This window comes from Taudactylus pleione, unplaced genomic scaffold, assembly GCF_031769625.1.
Source record: "Taudactylus pleione unplaced genomic scaffold, aTauple2 ptg000680l, whole genome shotgun sequence".
Classification (NCBI taxonomy): domain Eukaryota; kingdom Metazoa; phylum Chordata; class Amphibia; order Anura; family Myobatrachidae; genus Taudactylus; species Taudactylus pleione.
In genome coordinates this window covers 94,310-121,676 of record NW_028285082.1, presented here as the reverse complement: position 1 = coordinate 121,676, position 27,367 = coordinate 94,310, and the positions used below count along the sequence as shown (strand labels likewise).

At 35.1% G+C, this 27,367-nt stretch overlaps 15 non-coding genes across 15 annotated transcripts; all 15 read right to left on the bottom strand.

Annotated features, from left to right (window-relative positions):
- Window positions 1-2,010: 2,010 nt before the first annotated feature.
- On the bottom strand, window positions 2,011-2,092 carry TRNAS-GCU (transfer RNA serine (anticodon GCU)). Its single transcript has one exon. It is a non-coding gene; the product is annotated as a tRNA-Ser (tRNA).
- A 679-nt stretch (window positions 2,093-2,771) lies between these two features.
- TRNAS-GCU (transfer RNA serine (anticodon GCU)) lies at window positions 2,772-2,853 on the bottom strand. Its single transcript has one exon. It is a non-coding gene; the product is annotated as a tRNA-Ser (tRNA).
- Window positions 2,854-4,406: 1,553 nt separating this feature from the next.
- On the bottom strand, window positions 4,407-4,488 carry TRNAS-GCU (transfer RNA serine (anticodon GCU)). Its single transcript has one exon. It is a non-coding gene; the product is annotated as a tRNA-Ser (tRNA).
- Window positions 4,489-7,055: 2,567 nt separating this feature from the next.
- Window positions 7,056-7,137, bottom strand: TRNAS-GCU (transfer RNA serine (anticodon GCU)). Its single transcript has one exon. It is a non-coding gene; the product is annotated as a tRNA-Ser (tRNA).
- Window positions 7,138-10,046: 2,909 nt separating this feature from the next.
- On the bottom strand, window positions 10,047-10,128 carry TRNAS-GCU (transfer RNA serine (anticodon GCU)). Its single transcript has one exon. It is a non-coding gene; the product is annotated as a tRNA-Ser (tRNA).
- Window positions 10,129-12,196: 2,068 nt separating this feature from the next.
- Window positions 12,197-12,278, bottom strand: TRNAS-GCU (transfer RNA serine (anticodon GCU)). The gene has a single exon. It is a non-coding gene; the product is annotated as a tRNA-Ser (tRNA).
- A 3,998-nt stretch (window positions 12,279-16,276) lies between these two features.
- On the bottom strand, window positions 16,277-16,358 carry TRNAS-GCU (transfer RNA serine (anticodon GCU)). Its single transcript has one exon. It is a non-coding gene; the product is annotated as a tRNA-Ser (tRNA).
- A 679-nt stretch (window positions 16,359-17,037) lies between these two features.
- TRNAS-GCU (transfer RNA serine (anticodon GCU)) lies at window positions 17,038-17,119 on the bottom strand. The gene has a single exon. It is a non-coding gene; the product is annotated as a tRNA-Ser (tRNA).
- A 2,578-nt stretch (window positions 17,120-19,697) lies between these two features.
- Window positions 19,698-19,779, bottom strand: TRNAS-GCU (transfer RNA serine (anticodon GCU)). Its single transcript has one exon. It is a non-coding gene; the product is annotated as a tRNA-Ser (tRNA).
- A 2,066-nt stretch (window positions 19,780-21,845) lies between these two features.
- TRNAS-GCU (transfer RNA serine (anticodon GCU)) lies at window positions 21,846-21,927 on the bottom strand. The gene has a single exon. It is a non-coding gene; the product is annotated as a tRNA-Ser (tRNA).
- Window positions 21,928-22,359: 432 nt separating this feature from the next.
- Window positions 22,360-22,441, bottom strand: TRNAS-GCU (transfer RNA serine (anticodon GCU)). Its single transcript has one exon. It is a non-coding gene; the product is annotated as a tRNA-Ser (tRNA).
- Window positions 22,442-23,488: 1,047 nt separating this feature from the next.
- Window positions 23,489-23,570, bottom strand: TRNAS-GCU (transfer RNA serine (anticodon GCU)). Its single transcript has one exon. It is a non-coding gene; the product is annotated as a tRNA-Ser (tRNA).
- A 2,064-nt stretch (window positions 23,571-25,634) lies between these two features.
- Window positions 25,635-25,716, bottom strand: TRNAS-GCU (transfer RNA serine (anticodon GCU)). Its single transcript has one exon. It is a non-coding gene; the product is annotated as a tRNA-Ser (tRNA).
- A 431-nt stretch (window positions 25,717-26,147) lies between these two features.
- TRNAS-GCU (transfer RNA serine (anticodon GCU)) lies at window positions 26,148-26,229 on the bottom strand. The gene has a single exon. It is a non-coding gene; the product is annotated as a tRNA-Ser (tRNA).
- Window positions 26,230-27,173: 944 nt separating this feature from the next.
- On the bottom strand, window positions 27,174-27,255 carry TRNAS-GCU (transfer RNA serine (anticodon GCU)). Its single transcript has one exon. It is a non-coding gene; the product is annotated as a tRNA-Ser (tRNA).
- Window positions 27,256-27,367: the final 112 nt, after the last annotated feature.

The window sequence follows — 27,367 nt, the reverse complement described above, 5'->3', positions numbered from 1 at the left end:
TTAAACGTAACTTATATTTGTGAACTACTACACCATCATGTTGATCCATCAAAAACGACAAAAAATCATAACATACAAATCTGGCCAATGACATGACTACTACTATAACAGTAATGGTAGATTTTCACTAAATGTGTTCTATGTATGTCTTTAATGAAAAGCATTGTTCATTGAAGTAGATTTCTTAATTGAACTAGTTTATTTTTGACATTTGAGTGTCTGCTTCACTTATGAAGCATTATTTGCAAAAATTCCATTTCCAAGCAAATAATTCCAAACCGTCGAGGATGGGATTTGAACCCATGAATGCAGAGCACAATGGATTGTGCTCTGCACGCCTGGGTTCAAATCCCATCCTCATCGGTTTGGAATTGTTTGCTAGGAAATGGAATTTTTGCAAATAATGTTTTAGAAGTGAAGTGAAGTCCATCGCCTTAACCACTCGGCCACCTCGTCTTTCTGGCACAAAAAAGAAGGGTTTTCTGACACCACTTGTCTTGTTTTAAATCAATTCTTTATACTTTGTTGGTTGTGTTCTCATCAATATCACAGGCTTGTTAGCAAGTCCACTTTCAAGTGAGCCTTTGCTTAAAGAACATTTAATATACTTGAAATGTAACCTATATTTGTGAACTACTGCACCATCATGTTGATCCATCACAAATGACAAAAAATCATAACATACACATCTGGACAATGACATGACTTCTACTATAACAGTAATCGTAGATTTTCACTAAATGTGTGCTATGTATGTCTTTAATGAAAAGCATTGTTCATTGAAGTAGATTTCTTAATTGAATTAGTTTATTTTTGACATTTGAGTGTCACTTCACTTATAAAGCATTATTTGTTAAAATCCATTTCAAAGCATTCAATTCCAAACCGATAAAGATGGGATTTGAACCCATGCATGCAGAGCACAATGGATTAACAGTCCATCGCTTAAACCACTCAGCCACCTCGTCTTTCTGGCACAAATAAAGAAGTGTTGTCTGACACCACTTGTCATATTTTAAATCATTTCTTTACACATTGTTGGTTGTGTTCTCAGCAATATCACAGGCTTGTTAGCAAGTCCACTTTCAAGTGAGCCTTTGCTTAAAGAACATTTATTTTACTTGAAATGTAACCTTTATTTGTGAACTACTGCACCATCATGTTGATCCATCACAAATGACAAAAAATCATAACATACAAATCTGGCCAATGACATGACTACTACTATAACAGTAATGGTAGATTTTCACTAAATGTGTTCTATGTATGTCTTTAATGAAAAGCATTGTTCATTGAAGTAGATTTCTTAATTGAACTAGTTTATTTTTGACATTTGAGTGTCTGCTTCACTTATGAAGCATTATTTGCAAAAATTCCATTTCCAAGCAAATAATTCCAAACCGACGAGGATGGGATTTGAACCCATGGATGCAGAGCACAATGGATTGTGCTCTGCACGCCTGGGTTCAAATCCCATCCTCATCGGTTTGGAATTGTTTGCTAGGAAATGGAATTTTTGCAAATAATGTTTTATAAGTGAAGTGAAGTCCATCGCCTTAACTACTCGGCCACCTCGTCTTTCTGGCACAAATAGAGAAGGGTTTTCTGACACCACTTGTCATATTTTAAATCAATTCTTTGTACATTGTTGGTTGTGTTCTCAGCAATATCACAGGCTTGTTAGCAATTCCACTTTCAAGTGAGCCTTTGCTTAAGGAACATTTATTTTACTTTAAACATAACCTATATTTGTGAACTACTACACCAGCATGTTGATCCATCACAAATGACAAAAAATCATAACATACACATCTGGCCAATGACATGACTTCTACTATAACAGTAATGGTAGATTTTCACTAAATGTGTGCTATGTATGTCTTTAATGAAAAGCATTGTTCATTGAAGTAGATTTCTTAATTGAATTAGTTTATTTTTGACTTTTGAGTGTCAGCTTCACTTATGAAGCATTATTTGCAAAATTCCATTTCCAAGCAAACAATTCCCAACCGACAAGGATGGGATTTGAACCCATGCGTGCAGAGCACAATGGATTAGCAGTCCATCGCCTTAACCACTCGGCCACCTCGTTTTTCTGGCACAAAAAAGATGGGTTTTCAAAACACCACTTGTCATATTTTAAATCAATTCTTTATACATTGTTGGTTGTGTTCTCATCAATATCACAGGCTTGTTAGCAAGTCCACTTTCAAGTGAGCCTTTGCTTAAATAACATTTATTTTACTTTAAATGTAACCTATATTTGTGAACTACTACCCCATCATGTTGATCCATCACAAATGACAAAAAATCATAACTTACAAATCTGGCCAATGACATGACTTCTACTATAACAGTAATGGTAGTTTTTCCCTAAATGTGTGCTATGAATGTCTTTAATGAAAAGCATTGTTCATTGAAGTAGATTTCTTAATTGAACTAGTATATTTTTGACATTTGAGTGTCAGCTTCACTTAAGAAGCATTATTTGCAAAAATTCCATTTCCAAGCAAACAATTCCAAACCGACGAGGATGGGATTTGAACCCATGCATGGAGAGCACAATGGATTGTGCTCTGCATGCATGGGTTCAAATCCCATCCTCGTTGGTTTGGAATTGTTTGCTTGGAAATGGAATTTTTGCAAATAATGCTTCATATGTGAAGTGAAGTGAAGTTCATCGCCTTAACCACTCGGCCACCTCGTCATTCTGGCACAAATAAAGAAGGGTTTTCTGACACCACTTGTCTTGTAAAATCCCATTTCCAAACCGACAAGGATGGGATTTGAACTCATGCGTGCAGAGCACAATGGATTAGCAGTCCATCGCCTTAACCACTCGGCCACCTCGTCTTTCTGGCACAAAAAAGAAGGGTTTTCGGACACCACTTGTCATATTTTAAATCAATTCTTTATTCTTTGTTGGTTGTGTTCTCATCAATATCACAGGCTTGTTAACAAGTCCACTTTCAAGTGAGCCTTTGCTTAAAGAACATTTAATATACTTGAAATGTAACCTATATTTGTGAACTACTGCATCATCATGTTGATCCATCACAAATGACAAAAAATCATAACATACACATCTGGCCAATGACATGACTTATACTATAACAGTAATGGTAGATTTTCACTAAATGTGTGCTATGTATGTCTTTAATGAAAAGCATTGTTCATTGAAGTAGATTTCTTAATTGAATTAGTTTATTTTTGACATTTGAGTGTCACTTCACTTATAAAGCATTATTTGTTAAGCTCCATTTCAAAGCATTCAATTCCAAACCGATAAAGATGGGATTTGAACCCATGCGTGCAGAGCACAATGGATTAGCAGTCCATCGCCTAAACCACTCGGCCACCTCGTCTTTTTGGCACAAAACAGAAGGGTTTTCTGACACCACTTGTCATATTTTAAATCAATTCTTTATACATTGTTGGTTGTGTTCTCATCAATATCACAGGCTTGTTAGCAAGTCCACTTTCAAGTGAGCCTTTGCTTAAAGAACATTTATTTTACTTTAAACGTAACTTATATTTGTGAACTACTACACCATCATGTTGATCCATCACAAACGACAAAAAATCATAACATACAAATCTGGCCAATGACAAGACTACTACTATAACAGTAATGGTAGATTTTCACTAAATGTGTTCTATGTATGTCTTTAATGAAAAGCATTGTTCATTGAAGTAGATTTCTTAATTGAACTACTTTATTTTTGACATTTGAGTGTCTGCTTCACTTATGAAGCATTATTTGCAAAAATTCCATTTCCAAGCAAATAATTCCAAACCTACGAGGATGGGATTTGAACCCATGGATGCAGAGCACAATGGATTGTGCTCTGCATGCATGGGTTCAAATCCCATCCTCGTCGGTTTGGAATTGTTTGTTAGGAAATGGAATTTTTGCAAATAATGTTTTATAAGTGAAGTGAAGTCCATCGCCTTAACCACTCGGCCACCTCGTCTTTCTGGCACAAATAATGAAGGGTTTTCTGACACCACTTGTCTTGTTTTAAATCAATTATTTATACATTATTGGTTGTGTTCTCATCAATATCACAGGCTTGTTAGCAAGTCCACTTTCAAGTGAGCCTTTGCTTAAAGAACATTTATTTTACTTTAAACGTAACCTATATTTGTGAACTACTACACCATCATGTTGATCCATCACAAACAACAAAAAATCATAACATACACATCTGGCCAATGACATGACTACTCCTATAACAGTAATGGTAGATTTTCACTAAATGTGTTCTATGTATGTCTTTAATGAAAAGCATTGTTCATTGAAGTAGATTTCTTAATTGAATTAGTTTATTTTTGACTTTTGAGTGTCAGCTTCACTTATGAAGCATTATTTGCAAAATTCCATTTCCAAGCAAACAATTCCAAACCGACGAGGATGGGATTTGAACCCATGCGTGCAGAGCACAATGGATTAGCAGTCCATCGCCTTAACCACTCAGCCACCTCGTCTTTCTGGCACAAAAAAGAAGGGTTTTCGGACAACACTTGTCATATTTTAAATCAATTCTTTATACTTTTTTGGTTGTGTTCTCATCAATATCACAGGCTTGTTAGCAAGTCCACTTTCAAGTGAGCCTTTGCTTAAAGAACATTTAATATACTTGAAATGTAACCTATATTTGTGAACTACTGCACCATCATGTTGATCCATCACAAATGACAAAAAATCATAACATACACATCTGGCCAATGACACGACTTCTACTATAACAGTAATCGTAGATTTTCACTAAATGTGTGCTATGTATGTCTTTAATGAAAAGCATTGTTCATTGAAGTAGATTTCTTAATTGAATTAGTTTATTTTTGACATTTGAGTGTCACTTCACTTATGAAGCATTATTTGAAAAATCACATTTCCAAGCATACAATTCCAAACCGACAAGGATGGGATTTGAACTCAATCGTGCAGAGCACAATGGATTAGCAGTCCATCGCCTTAACTACTCGGCCATCTCGTCTTTCTGGCACAAAAAAGAAGTGTTGTCTGAAACCACTTGTCATATTTTAAATCATTTCTTTACACATTGTTGGTTGTGTTCTCAGCAATATCACAGGCTTGTTAGCAAGTCCACTTTCAAGTGAGCCTTTGCTTAAAGAACATTTATTTTACTTTAAACGTAACTATTATTTGTGAACTACTACACCATCATGTTGATCCATCACAAACGACAAAAAATCATAACATACAAATCTGGCCAATGACATGACTACTACTATAACAGTAAAGGTAGATTTTCACTAAATGTGTTCTATGTATGTCTTTAATGAAAAGCATTGTTCATTGAAGTAGATTTCTTAATTGAACTAGTTTATTTTTGACATTTGAGTGTCAGCTTCACTTATGAAGCATTATTTGCAAAAATTCCATTTCCAAGCAAATAATTCCAAACCGACGAGGATGGGATTTGAACCCATGGATGCAGAGCACAATGGATTGTTCTCTGCACGCATGGGTTCAAATCCCATCCTCATCGGATTGGAATTGTTTGCTAGGAAATGGAATTTTTGCAAATAATGTTTAATAAGTGAAGTGAAGTCCATCGCCTTAACTACTCGGCCACCTCGTCTTTCTGGCACAAATAAAGAAGGGTTTTCTGACACCACTTGTCTTGTTTAAATCAATTATTTATACATTATTGGTTGTGTTCTCATCAATATCACAAGCTTGTTAGCAAGTCCACTTTCAAGTGAGCCTTTGCTTAAAGAACATTTATTTTACTTTAAACGTAACCTATATTTGTGAACTACTACACCATGATGTTGATCCATCACAAACGACAAAAAATCATAACATACCCATCTGGCCAATGACATGACTACTCTTATAACAGTAATGGTAGATTTTCACTAAATGTGTTCTATGTATGTCTTTAATGAAAAGCATTGTTCATTGAAGTAGATTTCTTAATTGAATTAGTTTATTTTTGACTTTTGAGTGTCAGCTTCAGTTATGAAGCATTATTTGCAAAATTCCATTTCCAAGCAAACAATTCCAAACCGACGAGGATGGGATTTGAACCCATGCGTGCAGAGCACAACAGATTAGCAGTCCATCGCCTTAACCACTCGGCCACCTCATCTTTCTGGCACAAAAAAGAAGGGTTTTCTGACACCACTTGTCATATTTTAAATCAATTCTTTATGCATTGTTAGTTGTGTTCTTATTAATATCACAGGCTTGTTAGCAAGTCCACTTTCAAGTGAGCCTTTGCTTAAAGAACATTTATTTTACTTGAAATGTAACCTATATTTGTGAACTACTGCACCATCATGTTGATCCATAACAAATGACAAAAAATCATAACATACACATCTGGCCAATGACATGACTTCTACTATAACAGTAATGGTAGATTTTCACTAAATGTGTGCTATGTATGTCTTTAATGAAAAGCATTGTTCATTGAACTAGATTTCTTAATTGAATTAGTTTATTTTTGACATTTGAGTGTCACTTCACTTATGAAGCATTATTTGTAAAATTCCATTTCCAAGCATATAATTCCAAACCGACAAGGATGGGATTTGAATCCATGCGTGCGTGGTAAGGCGTGCAGAGCCTTAACCACTCGGCCACCTCGTCTTTCTGGCACAAATAAAGAAGGGTTTTCTGACACCACTTGTCATATTTTAAATCAATTCTTTATAAATTGTTGGTTGTGTTCACAGCAATATCACAGGCTTGTTAGCAATTCCACTTTCAAGTGAGCCTTTGCTTAAAGAACATTTATTTTATTTAAACATAACCTATATTTGTGAACTACTACACCAGCATGTTGATCCATCACAAACGACAAAAAATCATAACATACATATCTGGCCAATGACATGACTTCTACTATAACAGTAATGGTAGATTTTCACTTAATGTGTTCTATGTATGTCTTTAATGAAAAGCATTGTTCATTGAAGAAGATTTCCTAATTGAATTAGTTTATTTTTGACATTTGAGTGTCACTTCACTTATGAAGCATTATTTGAAAAATCAAATTTCCAAGCATACAATTCCAAACCGACAAGGATGGGATTTGAACTCATGCGTGCAGAGCACAATGGATTAGCAGTCCATCGCCTTAACCACTCGGCCACCTCGTCTTTCTGGCACAAAAAAGAAATGTTGTCTGACACCACTTGTCATATTTTAAATCATTTCTTTACACATTGTTGGTTGTGTTCTCAGCAATATCACAGGCTTGTTAGCAAGTCCACTTTCAAGTGAGCCTTTGCTTAAAGAACATTTATTTTACTTTAAACGTAACTTATATTTGTGAACTACTACACCATCATGTTGATCCATCACAAACGACAAAAAATCATAACATACAAATCTGGCCAATGACATGACTACTACTATAACAGTAAAGGTAGATTTTCACTAAATGTGTTCTATGTATGTCTTTAATGAAAAGCATTGTTCATTGAACTAGATTTCTTAATTGAATTAGTTTATTTTTGACATTTGAGTGTCACTTCACTTATGAAGCATTATTTGTAAAATTCCATTTCCAAGCATATAATTCCAAACCGACAAGGATGGGATTTGAATCCATGCGTGCGTGGTTAAGGCGTGCAGAGCCTTAACCGCTCGGCCACCTCGTCTTTCTGGCACAAAAGAAGAAGGGTTTTCTGACACCACTTGTCATATTTTAAATCAATTCTTTATACATTGTTGGTTGTGTTCACAGCAATATCACAGGCTTTTTAGCAATTCCACTTTCAAGTGAGCCTTTGCTTAAAGAACATTTATTTTATTTAAACATAACCTATATTTGTGAACTACTACACCAGCATGTTGATCCATCACAAACGACAAAAAATCATAACATACATATCTGGCCAATGACATGACTTCTACTATAACAGTAATGGTAGATTTTCACTTAATGTGTTCTATGTATGTCTTTAATGAAAAGCATTGTTGATTGAAGAAGATTTCCTAATTGATTTAGTTTATTTTTGACATTTGAGTGTCACTTCACTTATGAAGCATTATTTGAAAAATTCCATTTCCAAGCAAATAATTCCAAACCGACGAGGATGGGATTTGAACCCATGGATGCAGAGCACAATGGATTGTGCTCTGCACGCATGGGTTCAAATCCCATCCTCATCGGTTTGGAATTGTTTGCTAGGAAATGGAATTTTTGCAAATAATGTTTTATAAGTGAAGTGAAGTCCATCGCCTTAACTACTCGGCCACCTCGTCTTTCTGGCACAAATAAAGAAGGGTTTTCTGACACCACTTGTCTTGTTTTAAATCAATTATTTATACATTATTGGTTGTGTTCTCATCAATATCACAGGCTTGTTAACAAGTCCACTTTCAAGTGAGCCTTTGCTTAAAGAACATTTATTTTACTTTAAACGTAACCTATATTTGTGAACTACTACACCATCATGTTGATCCATCACAAACGACAAAAAATCATAACATACACATCTGGCCAATGACATGACTACTCCTATAACAGTAATGGTAGATTTTCACTAATTGTGTTCTATGTATGTCTTTAATGAAAAGCATTGTTCATTGAAGTAGATTTCTTAATTGAATTAGTTTATTTTTGACTTTTGAGTGTCAGCTTCACTTATGAACCATTATTTGCAAAATTCCATTTCCAAGCAAACAATTCCAAACCGGCGAGGATGGGATTTGAACCCATGCGTGCAAAGTACAATGGATTAGCAGTCCATCGCCTTAACCACTCGGCCACCTCGTCTTTCTGGCACAAAAAAGAAGGGTTTTCTGACACCACTTGTCATATTTTAAATCAATTCTTTATGCATTGTTAGTTGTGTTCTTATCAATATCACAGGCTTGTTAGCAAGTCCACTTTCAAGTGAGCCTTTGCTTAAAGAACATTTATTTTACTTGAAATGTAACCTATATTTGTGAACTACTGCACCATCATGTTGATCCATCACAAATGACAAAAAATCATAACATACACATCTGGCCAATGACATGACTTCTACTATAACAGTAATGGTAGATTTTCACTAAATGTGTGCTATGTATGTCTTTAATGAAAAGCATTGTTCATTGAACTAGATTTCTTAATTGAATTAGTTCATTTTTGACATTTGAGTGTCACTTCACTTATGAAGCATTATTTGTAAAATTCCATTTCCAAGCATATAATTCCAAACCGACAAGGATGGGATTTGAATCCAGGCGTGCGTGGTTAAGGCGTGCAGAGCCTTAACCACTCGGCCACCTCTTCTTTCTGGCACAAATAAACAAGGGTTTTCTGACACCACTTGTCATATTTTAAATCAATTCTTTATACATTGTTGGTTGTGTTCTCAGCAATATCACAGGCTTGTTAGCAATTCCACTTTCAAGTGAGCCTTTGCTTAAAGAACATTTATTTTATTTAAACATAACCTATATTTGTGAACTACTACACCAGCATGTTGATCCATCACAAACGACAAAAAATCATAACATACACATCTGGCCAATGACATGACTTCTACTATAATGGAGCGTACACACGGTCAGATTTGTCAAACTTGTCAGATTTGTCAGATGAACGATTGAACGATTAAACGATCTGAACGATTTGAACGATATTAACAAAGTTTTGAACGATTTGAACGATTGAACGATTTTTGACTGCATTAAAATGAATGGAATCGTCCAAGTCTGACTGCAAACCCATCAGATGTCAGAAATCGTTATCTGACCATCGGGAACGCGCATCGTTGATCGTCCATCGTTCTGGCATGTCAGATATGAACGATTTTCCTTCAGATATGAACGACTGAACGATTTTTAAATCGTTATCGTTCATATCTGAAGGAAAAATCTGATCGTGTGTATGCACCATTACAGTAATTGTAGATTTTCACTTAATGTGTTCTATGTATGTCTTTAATGAAAAGCATTGTTCATTGAAGAAGATTTCTTAATTGAATTAGTTTATTTTTGACATTTGAGTGTCACTTCACTTATGAAGCATTATTTGTAAAATCCCATTTCCAAGCATACAATTCCAAACCGACAAGGATGGGATTTGAACTCATGCGTGCAGAGCACAATGGATTAGCAGTCCATCGCCTTAACCACTCGGCCACCTCGTCTTTCTGGCCCAAAAAAGAAGGGTTTTCGGACAACACTTGTCATATTTTAAATCAATTCTTTATACTTTGTTGGTTGTGTTCTCATCAATATCACAGGCTTGTTAGCAAGTCCACTTTCAAGTGAGCCTTTGCTTAAAGAACATTTAATATACTTGAAATGTAACCTATATTTGTGAACTACTGCACCATCATGTTGATCCATCACAAATGACAAAAAATCATAACATACACATCTGGCCAATGACATGACTTCTACTATAACAGTAATGGTAGATTTTCACTAAATGTGTGCTATGTATGTCTTTAATGAAAAGCATTGTTCATTGAATTAGATTTCTTAATAGAATTAGTTCATTTTTGACATTTGAGTGTCACTTCACTTATAAAGCATTATTTGTTAAATTCCATTTCAAAGCATTCAATTCCAAACCGATAAAGATGGGATTTGAACCAATGCATGCAGAGCACAATGGATTAACAGTCCATCGCTTAAACCACTCGGCCACCTCGTCTTTCTGGCACAAATAAAGAAGTGTTGTCTGACACCACTTGTCATATTTTAAATCATTTCTTTACACATTGTTGGTTGTGTTCTCAGCAATATCACAGGCTTGTTAGCAAGTCCATTTTCAAGTGAGCCTTTGCTTAAAGAACATTTATTTTACTTTAAACGTGACTTATATTTGTGAACTACTACACCATCATGTTGATCCATCACAAACGACAAAAAATCATAACATACAAATCTGGCCAATGACATGACTACTACTATAACAGTAATGGTAGATTTTCACTAAATGTGTTCTATGTATGTCTTTAATGAAAAGCATTGTTCATTGAAGTAGATTTCTTAATTGAACTAGTTTATTTTTGACATTTGAGTGTCTGCTTCACTTATGAAGCATTATTTGCAAAAATTCCATTTCCAAGCAAATAATTCCAAACCGACGAGGATGGGATTTGAACCCATGGATGCAGAGCACAATGAATTGTGCTCTGCACGCATGGGTTCAAATCCCATCCTCATCGGTTTGGAATTGTTTGCTAGGAAATGGAATTTTTGCAAATAATGTTTTATAAGTGAAGTGAAGTCCATCGCCTTAACCACTCGGCCACCTCGTCTTTCTGGCACAAATAAAGAAGGGTTTTCTGACACCACTTGTCTTGTTTTAAATCAATTATTTATACATTATTGGTTGTGTTCTCATCAATATCACAGGCTTGTTAGCAAGTCCACTTTCAAGTGAGCCTTTGCTTAAAGAACATTTATTTTACTTTAAAAGTAACCTATATTTGTGAACTACTACACCATCATGTTGATCCATCACAAACGACAAAAAATCATAACATACACATCTGGCCAATGACATGACTACTCCTATAACAGTAATGGTAGATTTTCCCTAAATGTGTTCTATGTATGTCTTTAATGAAAAGCATTGTTCATTGAAGTAGATTTCTTAATTGAATTAGTTTATTTTTGACTTTTGAGTGTCAGCTTCACTTATGAAGCATTCTTTGTAAAATTCCATTTCCAAGCATATAATTCCAAACCGACAAGGATGGGATTTGAATCCATGCGTGCAGAGCACAATGGATTAGCAGTCCATCGCCTTAACCACTCAGCCACCTCGTCTTTCTGGCACAAATAAAGAAGGGTTTTCTGACACCACTTGTCATATTTTAAATCAATTCTTTGTACATTGTTGGTTGTGTTCTCAGCAATATCACAGGCTTGTTAGCAATTCCACTTTCAAGTGAGCCTTTGCTTAAGGAACATTTATTTTACTTTAAACATAACCTATATTTGTGAACTACTACACCAGCATGTTGATCCATCACAAATGACAAAAAATCATAACATACACATCTGGCCAATGACATGACTTCTACTATAACAGTAATGGTAGATTTTCACTAAATGTGTGCTATGTATGTCTTTAATGAAAAGCATTGTTCATTGAAGTAGATTTCTTAATTGAATTAGTTTATTTTTGACTTTTGAGTGTCAGCTTCACTTATGAAGCATTATTTGCAAAATTCCATTTCCAAGCAAACAATTCCCAACCAACGAGGATGGGATTTGAACCCATGCGTGCAGAGCACAATGGATTAGCAGTCCATCGCCTTAACCACTCGGCCACCTCGTCTTTCTGGCACAAAAAATATGGGTTTTCAAGACACCACTTGTCATATTTTAAATCAATTCTTTATACATTGTTGGTTGTGTTCTCATCAATATCACAGGCTTGTTAGCAAGTCCACTTTCAAGTGAGCCTTTGCTTAAATAACATTTATTTTACTTTAAATGTAACCTATATTTGTGAACTACTACACCATCATGTTGATCCATCACAAATGACAAAAAATCATAACTTACAAATCTGGCCAATGACATGACTTCTACTATAACAGTAATGGTAGTTTTTCCCTAAATGTGTGCTATGAATGTCTTTAATGAAAAGCATTGTTCATTGAAGTAGATTTCTTAATTGAACTAGTATATTTTTGACATTTGAGTGTCAGCTTCACTTAAGAAGCATTATTTGCAAAAATTCCATTTCCAAGCAAACAATTCCAAACCGACGAGGATGGGATTTGAACCCATGCATGGAGAGCACAATGGATTGTGCTCTGCATGCATGGGTTCAAATCCCATCCTCGTTGGTTTGGAATTGTTTGCTTGGAAATGGAATTTTTGCAAATAATGCTTCATATGTGAAGTGAAGTGAAGTTCATCGCCTTAACCACTCGGCCACCTCGTCATTCTGGCACAAATAAAGAAGGGTTTTCTGACACCACTTGTCTTGTTTTAAATCAATTATTTATACATTATTGGTTGTGTTCTCATCAATATCAAAGGCTTGTTAGCATGTCCACATTCAAGTGAGCCTTTGCTTAAAGAACATTTATTTTACTTGAAATGTAACCTATATTTGTGAACTACTGCACCATCATGTTGATCCATCACAAATGACAAAAAATCATAACATACACATCTGGCCAATGACATGACTACTCCTATAACAGTAATGGTAGATTTTCACTAAATGTGTTCTATGTATGTCTTTAATGAAAAGCATTGTTCATTGAAGTAGATTTCTTAATTGAACTAGTTTATTTTTGACATTTGAGTGTCTGCTTCACTTATGAAGCATTATTTGCAAAAATTCCATTTCCAAGCAAATAATTCCAAACCGACGAGGATGGGATTTGAACCCATGGATGCAGAGCACAATGGATTGTGCTCTGCACGCCTGGGTTCAAATCCCATCCTCATCGGTTTGGAATTGTTTGCTAGGAAATGGAATTTTTGCAAATAATGTTTTATAAGTGAAGTGAAGTCCATCGCCTTAACTACTCGGCCACCTCGTCTTTCTGGCACAAATAAAGAAGGGTTTTCTGACACCACTTGTCTTGTTTTAAATCAATTATTTATACATTATTGGTTGTGTTCTCATCAATATCACAGGCTTGTTAGCAAGTCCACTTTCAAGTGAGCCTTTGCTTAAAGAACATTTATTTTACTTTAAACGTAACCTATATTTGTGAACTACTATACCATCATGTTGATCCATCACAAATGACAAAAAATCATAACATACACATCTGGCCAATGACATGACTACTCCTATAACAGTAATTGTAGATTTTCACTAAAAGTGTTCTAAGTATGTCTTTAATGAAAAGCATTGTTCATTGAACTAGATTTCTTAATTGAATTAGTTTATTTTTGACTTTTGAGTGTCAGCTTCACTTATGAAGCATTATTTGCAAAAATTCCATTTCCAAGCAAATAATTCCAAACCGACGAGGATGGGTTTGAGCCCATGGATGCAGAGCACAATGGATTGTGCTCTGCACGCATGGGTTCAAATCCCATCCTCATCGGTTTGGAATTGTTTGTTAGGAAATGGAATTTTTGCAAATAATGTTTTATATGTGAAGTGAAGTCCATCGCCTTAACCACTCGGCCACCTCGTCTTTCTGGCACAAATAAAGAAGGGTTGTCTGACACCACTTGTCATATTTTAAATCATTTCTTTACACATTGTTGGTTGTGTTCTCAGCAATATCACAGGCTTGTTAGCAAGTCCACTTTCAAGTGAGCCTTTGCTTAAAGAACATTTATTTTACTTTAAACGTAACTTATATTTGTGAACTACTACACCATCATGTTGATCCATCAAAAACGACAAAAAATCATAACATACAAATCTGGCCAATGACATGACTACTACTATAACAGTAATGGTAGATTTTCACTAAATGTGTTCTATGTATGTCTTTAATGAAAAGCATTGTTCATTGAAGTAGATTTCTTAATTGAACTAGTTTATTTTTGACATTTGAGTGTCTGCTTCACTTATGAAGCATTATTTGCAAAAATTCCATTTCCAAGCAAATAATTCCAAACCGTCGAGGATGGGATTTGAACCCATGAATGCAGAGCACAATGGATTGTGCTCTGCACGCCTGGGTTCAAATCCCATCCTCATCGGTTTGGAATTGTTTGCTAGGAAATGGAATTTTTGCAAATAATGTTTTAGAAGTGAAGTGAAGTCCATCGCCTTAACCACTCGGCCACCTCGTCTTTCTGGCACAAAAAAGAAGGGTTTTCTGACACCACTTGTCTTGTTTTAAATCAATTCTTTATACTTTGTTGGTTGTGTTCTCATCAATATCACAGGCTTGTTAGCAAGTCCACTTTCAAGTGAGCCTTTGCTTAAAGAACATTTAATATACTTGAAATGTAACCTATATTTGTGAACTACTGCACCATCATGTTGATCCATCACAAATGACAAAAAATCATAACATACACATCTGGACAATGACATGACTTCTACTATAACAGTAATCGTAGATTTTCACTAAATGTGTGCTATGTATGTCTTTAATGAAAAGCATTGTTCATTGAAGTAGATTTCTTAATTGAATTAGTTTATTTTTGACATTTGAGTGTCACTTCACTTATAAAGCATTATTTGTTAAAATCCATTTCAAAGCATTCAATTCCAAACCGATAAAGATGGGATTTGAACCCATGCATGCAGAGCACAATGGATTAACAGTCCATCGCTTAAACCACTCAGCCACCTCGTCTTTCTGGCACAAATAAAGAAGTGTTGTCTGACACCACTTGTCATATTTTAAATCATTTCTTTACACATTGTTGGTTGTGTTCTCAGCAATATCACAGGCTTGTTAGCAAGTCCACTTTCAAGTGAGCCTTTGCTTAAAGAACATTTATTTTACTTGAAATGTAACCTTTATTTGTGAACTACTGCACCATCATGTTGATCCATCACAAATGACAAAAAATCATAACATACAAATCTGGCCAATGACATGACTACTACTATAACAGTAATGGTAGATTTTCACTAAATGTGTTCTATGTATGTCTTTAATGAAAAGCATTGTTCATTGAAGTAGATTTCTTAATTGAACTAGTTTATTTTTGACATTTGAGTGTCTGCTTCACTTATGAAGCATTATTTGCAAAAATTCCATTTCCAAGCAAATAATTCCAAACCGACGAGGATGGGATTTGAACCCATGGATGCAGAGCACAATGGATTGTGCTCTGCACGCCTGGGTTCAAATCCCATCCTCATCGGTTTGGAATTGTTTGCTAGGAAATGGAATTTTTGCAAATAATGTTTTATAAGTGAAGTGAAGTCCATCGCCTTAACTACTCGGCCACCTCGTCTTTCTGGCACAAATAGAGAAGGGTTTTCTGACACCACTTGTCATATTTTAAATCAATTCTTTGTACATTGTTGGTTGTGTTCTCAGCAATATCACAGGCTTGTTAGCAATTCCACTTTCAAGTGAGCCTTTGCTTAAGGAACATTTATTTTACTTTAAACATAACCTATATTTGTGAACTACTACACCAGCATGTTGATCCATCACAAATGACAAAAAATCATAACATACACATCTGGCCAATGACATGACTTCTACTATAACAGTAATGGTAGATTTTCACTAAATGTGTGCTATGTATGTCTTTAATGAAAAGCATTGTTCATTGAAGTAGATTTCTTAATTGAATTAGTTTATTTTTGACTTTTGAGTGTCAGCTTCACTTATGAAGCATTATTTGCAAAATTCCATTTCCAAGCAAACAATTCCCAACCGACAAGGATGGGATTTGAACCCATGCGTGCAGAGCACAATGGATTAGCAGTCCATCGCCTTAACCACTCGGCCACCTCGTTTTTCTGGCACAAAAAAGATGGGTTTTCAAAACACCACTTGTCATATTTTAAATCAATTCTTTATACATTGTTGGTTGTGTTCTCATCAATATCACAGGCTTGTTAGCAAGTCCACTTTCAAGTGAGCCTTTGCTTAAATAACATTTATTTTACTTTAAATGTAACCTATATTTGTGAACTACTACCCCATCATGTTGATCCATCACAAATGACAAAAAATCATAACTTACAAATCTGGCCAATGACATGACTTCTACTATAACAGTAATGGTAGTTTTTCCCTAAATGTGTGCTATGAATGTCTTTAATGAAAAGCATTGTTCATTGAAGTAGATTTCTTAATTGAACTAGTATATTTTTGACATTTGAGTGTCAGCTTCACTTAAGAAGCATTATTTGCAAAAATTCCATTTCCAAGCAAACAATTCCAAACCGACGAGGATGGGATTTGAACCCATGCATGGAGAGCACAATGGATTGTGCTCTGCATGCATGGGTTCAAATCCCATCCTCGTTGGTTTGGAATTGTTTGCTTGGAAATGGAATTTTTGCAAATAATGCTTCATATGTGAAGTGAAGTGAAGTTCATCGCCTTAACCACTCGGCCACCTCGTCATTCTGGCACAAATAAAGAAGGGTTTTCTGACACCACTTGTCTTGTAAAATCCCATTTCCAAACCGACAAGGATGGGATTTGAACTCATGCGTGCAGAGCACAATGGATTAGCAGTCCATCGCCTTAACCACTCGGCCACCTCGTCTTTCTGGCACAAAAAAGAAGGGTTTTCGGACACCACTTGTCATATTTTAAATCAATTCTTTATTCTTTGTTGGTTGTGTTCTCATCAATATCACAGGCTTGTTAACAAGTCCACTTTCAAGTGAGCCTTTGCTTAAAGAACATTTAATATACTTGAAATGTAACCTATATTTGTGAACTACTGCATCATCATGTTGATCCATCACAAATGACAAAAAATCATAACATACACATCTGGCCAATGACATGACTTATACTATAACAGTAATGGTAGATTTTCACTAAATGTGTGCTATGTATGTCTTTAATGAAAAGCATTGTTCATTGAAGTAGATTTCTTAATTGAATTAGTTTATTTTTGACATTTGAGTGTCACTTCACTTATAAAGCATTATTTGTTAAGCTCCATTTCAAAGCATTCAATTCCAAACCGATAAAGATGGGATTTGAACCCATGCGTGCAGAGCACAATGGATTAGCAGTCCATCGCCTAAACCACTCGGCCACCTCGTCTTTTTGGCACAAAACAGAAGGGTTTTCTGACACCACTTGTCATATTTTAAATCAATTCTTTATACATTGTTGGTTGTGTTCTCATCAATATCACAGGCTTGTTAGCAAGTCCACTTTCAAGTGAGCCTTTGCTTAAAGAACATTTATTTTACTTTAAACGTAACTTATATTTGTGAACTACTACACCATCATGTTGATCCATCACAAACGACAAAAAATCATAACATACAAATCTGGCCAATGACAAGACTACTACTATAACAGTAATGGTAGATTTTCACTAAATGTGTTCTATGTATGTCTTTAATGAAAAGCATTGTTCATTGAAGTAGATTTCTTAATTGAACTACTTTATTTTTGACATTTGAGTGTCTGCTTCACTTATGAAGCATTATTTGCAAAAATTCCATTTCCAAGCAAATAATTCCAAACCTACGAGGATGGGATTTGAACCCATGGATGCAGAGCACAATGGATTGTGCTCTGCATGCATGGGTTCAAATCCCATCCTCGTCGGTTTGGAATTGTTTGTTAGGAAATGGAATTTTTGCAAATAATGTTTTATAAGTGAAGTGAAGTCCATCGCCTTAACCACTCGGCCACCTCGTCTTTCTGGCACAAATAAAGAAGGGTTTTCTGACACCACTTGTCTTGTTTTAAATCAATTATTTATACATTATTGGTTGTGTTCTCATCAATATCACAGGCTTGTTAGCATGTCCACATTCAAGTGAGCCTTTGCTTAAAGAACATTTATTTTACTTGAAATGTATCCTATATTTGTGAACTACTGCACCATCATGTTGATCCATCACAAATGACAAATAAACATAACATACACATCTGGCCAATGACATGACTACTCCTATAACAGTAATGGTAGATTTTCACTAAATGTGTTCTATGTATGTCTTTAATGAAAAGCATTGTTCATTGAAGTAGATTTCTTAATTGAATTAGTTTATTTTTGACTTTTGAGTGTCAGCTTCACTTATGAAGCATTATTTGCAAAATTCCATTTCCAAGCAAACAATTCCAAACCGACGAGGATGGGATTTGAACCCATGCGTGCAGAGCACAATGGATTAGCAGTTCATCGCCTTAACCACTCGGCCACCTCGTTTTTCTGGCATAAAAAAGAAGTGTTTTCTGACACCACTTGTCATATTTTAAATCAATTCTTTATACATTGTTAGATGTGTTCTTATCAATATCACAGGCTTGTTAGCAAGTCCACTTTCAAGTGAGCCTTTGCTTAAAGAACATTTATTTTACTTGAAATGTAACCTATATTTGTGAACTACTGCACCATCATGTTGATCCATCACAAATGACAAAAAATCATAACATACACATCTGGCTAATGACATGACTTCTACTATAACAGTAATGGTAGATTTTCACTAAATGTGTGCTATGTATGTCTTTAATGAAAAGCATTGTTCATTGAACTAGATTTCTTAATTGAATTAGTTTATTTTTGACATTTGAGTGTCACTTCACTTATGAAGCATTATTTGTAAAATTCCATTTCGAAGCATATAATTCCAAACCGACAAGGATGGGATTTGAATCCATGCGTGCAGAGCGCAATGGATTAGCAGTCCATCGCCTTAACCACTCGGCCACCTCATCTTTCTGGCACAAATAAAGAAGGGTTTTCTGACACCACTTGTCATATTTTAAATCAATTCTTTATACATTGTTGGTTGTGTTCTCAGCAATATCACAGGCTTGTTAGCAATTCCACTTTCAAGTGAGCCTTTGCTTAAAGAACATTTATTTTACTTTAAACATAACCTATATTTGTGAACTACTACACCAGCATGTTGATCCATCACAAACGACAAAAAATCATAACATACACATCTGGCCAATGACATGACTTCTACTATAACAGTAATGGTAGATTTTCACTAAACGTGTTCTATGTATGTCTTTAATGAAAAGCATTGTTCATTGAAGAAGATTTCCTAATTGAATTAGTTTATTTTTGACATTTGAGTGTCACTTCACTTATGAAGCATTATTTGTAAAATCCCATTTCCAAGCATACAATTCCAAACCGACAAGGATGGGATTTGAACTCATGCGTGCAGAGCACAATGGATTAGCAGTCCATCGCCTTAACCACTCGGCCACCTCGTCTTTCTGGCACAAAAAAGAAGGGTTTTCGGACACCACTTGTCATATTTTAAATCAATTCTTTATACTTTGTTGGTTGTGTTCTCATCAATATCACAGGCTTGTTAGCAAGTCCACTTTCAAGTGAGCCTTTGCTTAAAGAACATTTAATATACTTGAAATGTAACCTATATTTGTGAACTACTGCATCATCATGTTGATCCATCACAAATGACAAAAAATCATAACATACACATCTGGCCAATGACATGACTTATACTATAACAGTAATGGTAGATTTTCACTAAATGTGTGCTATGTATGTCTTTAATGAAAAGCATTGTTCATTGAGGTAGATTTCTTAATTGAATTAGTTTATTTTTGACATTTGAGTGTCACTTCACTTATAAAGCATTATTTGTTAAGCTCCATTTCAAAGCATTCAATTCCAAACCGATAAAGATGGGATTTGAACCCATGCGTGCAGAGCACAATGGATTAGCAGTCCATCGCCTAAACAACTCGGCCACCTCGTCTTTCTGGCGCAAAACAGAAGGGTTTTCTGACACCACTTGTCATATTTTAAATCAATTCTTTATACATTGTTGGTTGTGTTCTCATCAATATCACAGGCTTGTTAGCAAGTCCACTTTCAAGTGAGCCTTTGCTTAAAGAACATTTATTTTACTTTAAACGTAACTTATATTTGTGAACTACTACACCATCATGTTGATCCATCACAAACGACAAAAAATCATAACATACAAATCTGGCCAATGACAAGACTACTACTATAACAGTAATGGTAGATTTTCACTAAATGTGTTCTATGTATGTCTTTAATGAAAAGCATTGTTCATTGAAGTAGATTTCTTAATTGAACTAGTTTATTTTTGACATTTGAGTGTCTGCTTCACTTATGAAGCATTATTTGCAAAAATTCCATTTCCAAGCAAATAATTCCAAACCGACGAGGATGGGATTTGAACCCATGGATGCAGAGCACAATGGATTGTGCTCTGCACACATGGGTTCAAATCCCATCCTCATCGGTTTGGAATTGTTTGTTAGGAAATGGAATTTTTGCAAATAATGTTTTATAAGTGAAGTGAAGTCCATCGCCTTAACCACTCGGCCACCTCGTCTTTCTGGCACAAATAAAGAAGGGTTTTCTGACACCACTTGTCTTGTTTTAAATCAATTATTTATACATTATTGGTTGTGTTCTCATCAATATCACAGGCTTGTTAGCATGTCCACATTCAAGTGAGCCTTTGCTTAAAGAACATTTATTTTACTTGAAATGTATCCTATATTTGTGAACTACTGCACCATCATGTTGATCCATCACAAATGACAGAAAAACATAACATACACATCTGGCCAATGACATGACTACTCCTATAACAGTAATGGTAGATTTTCACTAAATGTGTGCTATGTATGTCTTTAATGAAAAGCATTGTTCATTGAACTAGATTTCTTAATTGAATTAGTTTATTTTTGACATTTGAGTGTCACTTCACTTATGAAGCATTATTTGTAAAATTCCATTTCGAAGCATATAATTCCAAACCGACAAGGATGGGATTTGAATCCATGCGTGCAGAGCGCAATGGATTAGCAGTCCATCGCCTTAACCACTCGGCCACCTCATCTTTCTGGCACAAATAAAGAAGGGTTTTCTGACACCACTTGTCATATATTAAATCAATTCTTTATACATTGTTGGTTGTGTTCTCAGCAATATCACAGGCTTGTTAGCAATTCCACTTTCAAGTGAGCCTTTGCTTAAAGAACATTTATTTTACTTTAAACATAACCTATATTTGTGAACTACTACACCATCATGTTGATCCATCACAAACGACAAAAAATCATAACATACACATCTGGATAATGACATGACTTCTACTATAACAGTAATGGTAGATTTTCACTATATGTGTTCTATGTATGTCTTTAATTAAAAGCATTGTTCATTGAAGTAGATTTCTTAATTGAATTAGTTTATTTTTGACTTTTGAGTGTCAGCTTCACTTATGAAGCATTATTTGCAAAATTCCATTTCCAAGCAAACAATTCCAAACCGACGAGGATGGGATTTGAACCCATGCGTGCAGAGAACAATGGATTAGCAGTCCATCGCCTTAACCACTCGGCCACCTCGTCTTTCTAGCACAAATAAGGAAGGGTTTTCTGACACCACTTGTCATATTTTAAATCAATTTTTTATACATTGTTGGTTGTCTTCTCAGCAATATCACAGGCTTGTTAGCAATTCCACTTTCAAGTGAGCCTTTGCTTAAAGAACATTTATTTTACTTTAAACATATCCTATATTTGTGAACTACTACACCAGCATGTTGATCCATCACAAACGACAAAAAATCATAACATACACATCAGGCCAATGACATGACTTCTACTATAACAGTAATGGTAGATTTTCACTAAATGTGTGCTATGTATGTCTTTAATGAAAAGCATTGTTCATTGATGTAGATTTCTTAATTGAATTAGTTTATTTTTGACTTTTGAGTGTCAGCTTCACTTATGAAGCATTATTTGCAAAATTCCATTTCCAAGCAAACAATTCCCAACCGACGAGGATGGGATTTGAACCCATGCGTGCAGAGCACAATGGATTAGCAGTCCATCGCCTTAACCACTCGGCCACCTCGTCTTTCTGGCACAAAAAAGAAGGGTTTTCAAGACACCACTTGTCATATTTTAAATCAATTCTTTATACATTGTTGGTTGTGTTCTCATCAATATCACAGGCTTGTTAGCAAGTCCACTTTCAAGTGAGCCTTTGCTTAAATAACATTTATTTTACTTTAAATCTAACCTATATTTGTGAACTACTACACCATCATGTTGATCCATCACAAATGACAAAAAATCATAACTTACACATCTGGTCAATGACATGACTTCTACTATAACAGTAATGGTAGTTTTTCCCTAAATGTGTGCTATGAATGTCTTTAATGAAAAGCATTGTTCATTGAAGTAGATTTCTTAATTGAACTAGTATATTTTTGACATTTGAGTGTCAGCTTCACTTAAGATGCATTATTTGCAAAAATTCCATTTCCAAGCAAACAATTCCAAACCGACGAGGATGGGATTTGAACCCATGCATGGAGAGCACAATGGATTGTGCTCTGCATGCATGGGTTCAAATCCCATCCTCGTTGGTTTGGAATTGTTTGCTTGGAAATGGAATTTTTGCAAATAATGCTTCATATGTGAAGTGAAGTGAAGTTCATCGCCTTAACCACTCGGCCACCTCCTCATTCTGGCACAAATAAAGAAGGGTTTTCTGACACCACTTGTCTTGTTTTAAATCAATTATTTTTACTTTATTGGTTGTGTTCTCATCAATATCACAGGCTTGTTAGCATGTCCACATTCAAGTGAGCCTTTGCTTAAAGAACATTTATTTTACTTGAAATGTAACCTATATTAGTGAACTACTGCACCATCATGTTGATCCATCACAAATGACAAAAAAACATAACATAAACATCTGGCCAATGACATGACTACTCCTATAACAGTAAAGGTAGATTTTCACTAAATGTGTTCTATGTATGTCTTTAATGAAAAGCATTGTTCATTGAAGTAGATTTCTTAATTGAATTAGTTTATTTTTGACTTTTGAGTGTCAGCTTCACTTATGAAGCATTATTTGCAAAATTCCATTTCCAAGCAAACAATTCCAAACCGACGAGGATGGGATTTGAACCCATGCGTGCAGAGCACAATGGATTAGCAGTCCATCGCCTTAACCACTCGGCCACCTCGTCTTTCTGGCACAAAAAAGAAGGGTTTTCTGACATCACTTGTCATATTTTAAATCAATTCTTTATACATTGTTAGTTGTGTTCTCATCAATATCACAGGCTTGTTAGCAAGTCCACTTTCAAGTGAGCCTTTGCTTAAAGAACATTTATTTTACTTGAAATGTAACCTATATTTGTGAACTACTGCACCATCATGTTGATCCATCACAAATGACAAAAAATCATAACATACACATCTGGCCAATGACATGCCTTCTACTATAACAGTATCGGTAGATTTTCACTAAATGTGTGCTATGTATGTCTTTAATGAAAAGCATTGTTCATTGAACTAGATTTCTTAATTGAATTAGTTTATTTTTGACATTTGAGTGTCACTACACTTATGAAGCATTATTTGTAAAACTCCATTTCCAAGCATACAATTCCAAACCGACAAGGATGGGATTTGAACTCACGCGTGCAGAGCACAATGGATTAGCAGTCCACCGCTTTAACCACTTGGCCACCTCGTCTTTCTGGCACAAAATAGAAGGGTTTTCGGACACCACTTGTCATATTTTAAATCAATTCTTTATACTTTGTTGGTTGTGTTCTCATCAATATCACAGGCTTGTTAGCAAGTCCACTTTCAAGTGAGCCTTTGCTTAAAGAACATTTAATATACTTGAAATGTAACCTATATTTGTGAACTACTGCATCATCATGTTGATCCATCACAAATGACAAAAAATCATAACATACACATCTGGCCAATGACATGACTTATACTATAACAGTAATGGTAGATTTTCACTAAATGTGTGCTATGTATGTCTTTAATGAAAAGCATTGTTCATTGAAGTAGATTTCTTAATTTAATTAGTTTATTTTTGACATTTGAGTGTCACTTCACTTATAAAGCATTATTTGTTAAACTCCATTTCAAAGCATTCAATTCCAAACCCATAAAGATGGGATTTGAACCCATGCGTGCAGAGCACAATGGATTAGCAGTCCATCGCCTAAACCACTCGGCCACCTCGTCTTTCTGGCACAAAAGAGAAGGGTTTTCTGACACCACTTGTCATATTTTAAATCAATTCTTTATACATTGTTGGTTGTGTTCTCATCAATATCACAGGCTTGTTAGCAAGTCCACTTTCAAGTGAGCCTTTGCTTAAAGAACATTTATTTTACTTTAAACGTAACTTATATTTGTGAACTACTACACCATCATGTTGATCCATCACAAACGACAAAAAATCATAACATACAAATCTGGCCAATGACAAGACTACTACTATAACAGTAATGGTAGATTTTCACTAAATGTGTTCTATGTATGTCTTTAATGAAAAGCTTGTTCATTGAAGTAGATTTCTTAATTGAACTAGTTTATTTTTGACATTTGAGTGTCTGCTTCACTTATGAAGCATTATTTGCAAAAATTCCATTTCCAAGCAAATAATTCCAAACCGACGAGGATGGGATTTGAACCCATGGATGCAGAGCACAATGGATTGTGCTCTGCACGCATGGGTTCAAATCCCATCCTCATCGGTTTGGAATTGTTTGTTAGGAAATGGAATTTTTGCAAATAATGTTTTATAAGTGAAGTGAAGTCCATCGCCTTAACCACTCTGCCACCTCGTCTTTCTGGCACAAATAAAGAAGGGTTTTCTGACACCACTTGTCTTGTTTTAAATCAATTATTTATACATTATTGGTTGTGTTCTCATCAATATCACAGGCTTGTTAGCAAGACCACTTTCAAGTGAGCCTTTGCTTAAAGAACATTTATTTTACTTTAAACGTAACCTATATTTGTGAACTACAACACCATCATGTTGATCCATCACAAACGACAAAAAATCATAACATACACATCTGGCCAATGACATGACTACTCCTATAACAGTAATGGTAGATTTTCACTAAATGTGTTCTATGTATGTCTTTAATGAAAAGCATTGTTCATTGAAGTAGATTTCTTAATTGAATTAGTTTATTTTTGACTTTTGAGTGTCAGCTTCACTTATGAAGCATTATTTGCAAAATTCCATTTCCAAGCAAACAATTCCAAACCGACGAGGATGGGATTTGAACCCATGCGTGCAGAGCACAATGGATTAGCAGTCCATCGCCTTAACCACTCGGCCACCTCGTCTTTCTGGCACAAAAAAGAAGGGTTTTCTGACACCACTTGTTATATTTTAAATCAATTCTTTATACATTGTTAGTTGTGTTCTTATCAATATCACAGGCTTGTTAGTAAGTCCACTTTCAAGTGAGCCTTTGCTTAAAGAACATTTATTTTACTTGAAACGTAACCTATATTTGTGAACTACTGCACCATCATGTTGATCAATAACAAACGACAAAAAATCATAACATACACATCTGGCCAATGACATGACTACTCCTATAACAGTAATGGTAGATTTTCACTAAATGTGTTCTATGTATGTCTTTAATGAAAAGCATTGTTCATTGAAGTAGATTTCTTAATTGAATTAGTTTATTTTTGACTTTTGAGTGTCAGCTTCACTTATGAAGCATTATTTGCAAAATTCCATTTCCAAGCAAACAATTCCAAACCGACGAGGATGGGATTTGAACCCATGCGTGCAGAGCACAATGGATTAGCAGTTCATCGCCTTAACCACTCGGCCACCTCGTCTTTCTGGCATAAAAAAGAAGGGTTTTCTGACACCACTTGTCATATTTTAAATCAATTCTTTATACATTGTTAGTTGTGTTCTTATCAATATCACAGGCTTGTTAGCAAGTCCACTTTCAAGTGAGTCTTTGCTTAAAGAACATTTATTTTACTTGAAATGTAACCTATATTTGTGAACTACTGCACCATCATGTTGATCCATCACAAATGACAAAAAATCATAACATACACATCTGGCTAATGACATGACTTCTACTATAACAGTAATGGTAGATTTTCACTAAATGTGTGCTATGTATGTCTTTAATGAAAAGCATTGTTCATTGAACTAGATTTCTTAATTGAATTAGTTTATTTTTGACATTTGAGTGTCACTTCACTTATGAAGCATTATTTGTAAAATTCCATTTCGAAGCATATAATTCCAAACCGACAAGGATGGGATTTGAATCCATGCGTGCAGAGCGCAATGGATTAGCAGTCCATCGCCTTAACCACTCGGCCACCTCATCTTTCTGGCACAAATAAAGAAGGGTTTTCTGACACCACTTGTCATATTTTAAATCAATTCTTTATACATTGTTGGTTGTGTTCTCAGCAATATCACAGGCTTGTTAGCAATTCCACTTTCAAGTGAGCTTTTGCTTAAAGAACATTTATTTTACTTTAAACATAACCTATATTTGTGAACTACTACACCAGCATGTTGATCCATCACAAACGACAAAAAATCATAACATACACATCTGGATAATGACATGACTTCTACTATAACAGTAATGGTAGATTTTCACTAAATGTGTTCTATGTATGTCTTTAATGAAAAGCATTGTTCATTGAAGTAGATTTCTTAATTGAATTAGTTTATTTTTGACTTTTGAGTGTCAGCTTCACTTATGAAGCATTATTTGCAAAATTCCATTTCCAAGCAAACAATTCCAAACCGACGAGGATGGGATTTGAACCCATGCGTGCAGAGAACAATGGATTAGCAGTCCATCGCCTTAACCACTCGGCCACCTCGTCTTTCTGGCACAAATAAGGAAGGGTTTTCTGACACCACTTGTCATATTTTAAATCAATTTTTTATACATTGTTGGTTGTCTTCTCAGCAATATCACAGGCTTGTTAGCAATTC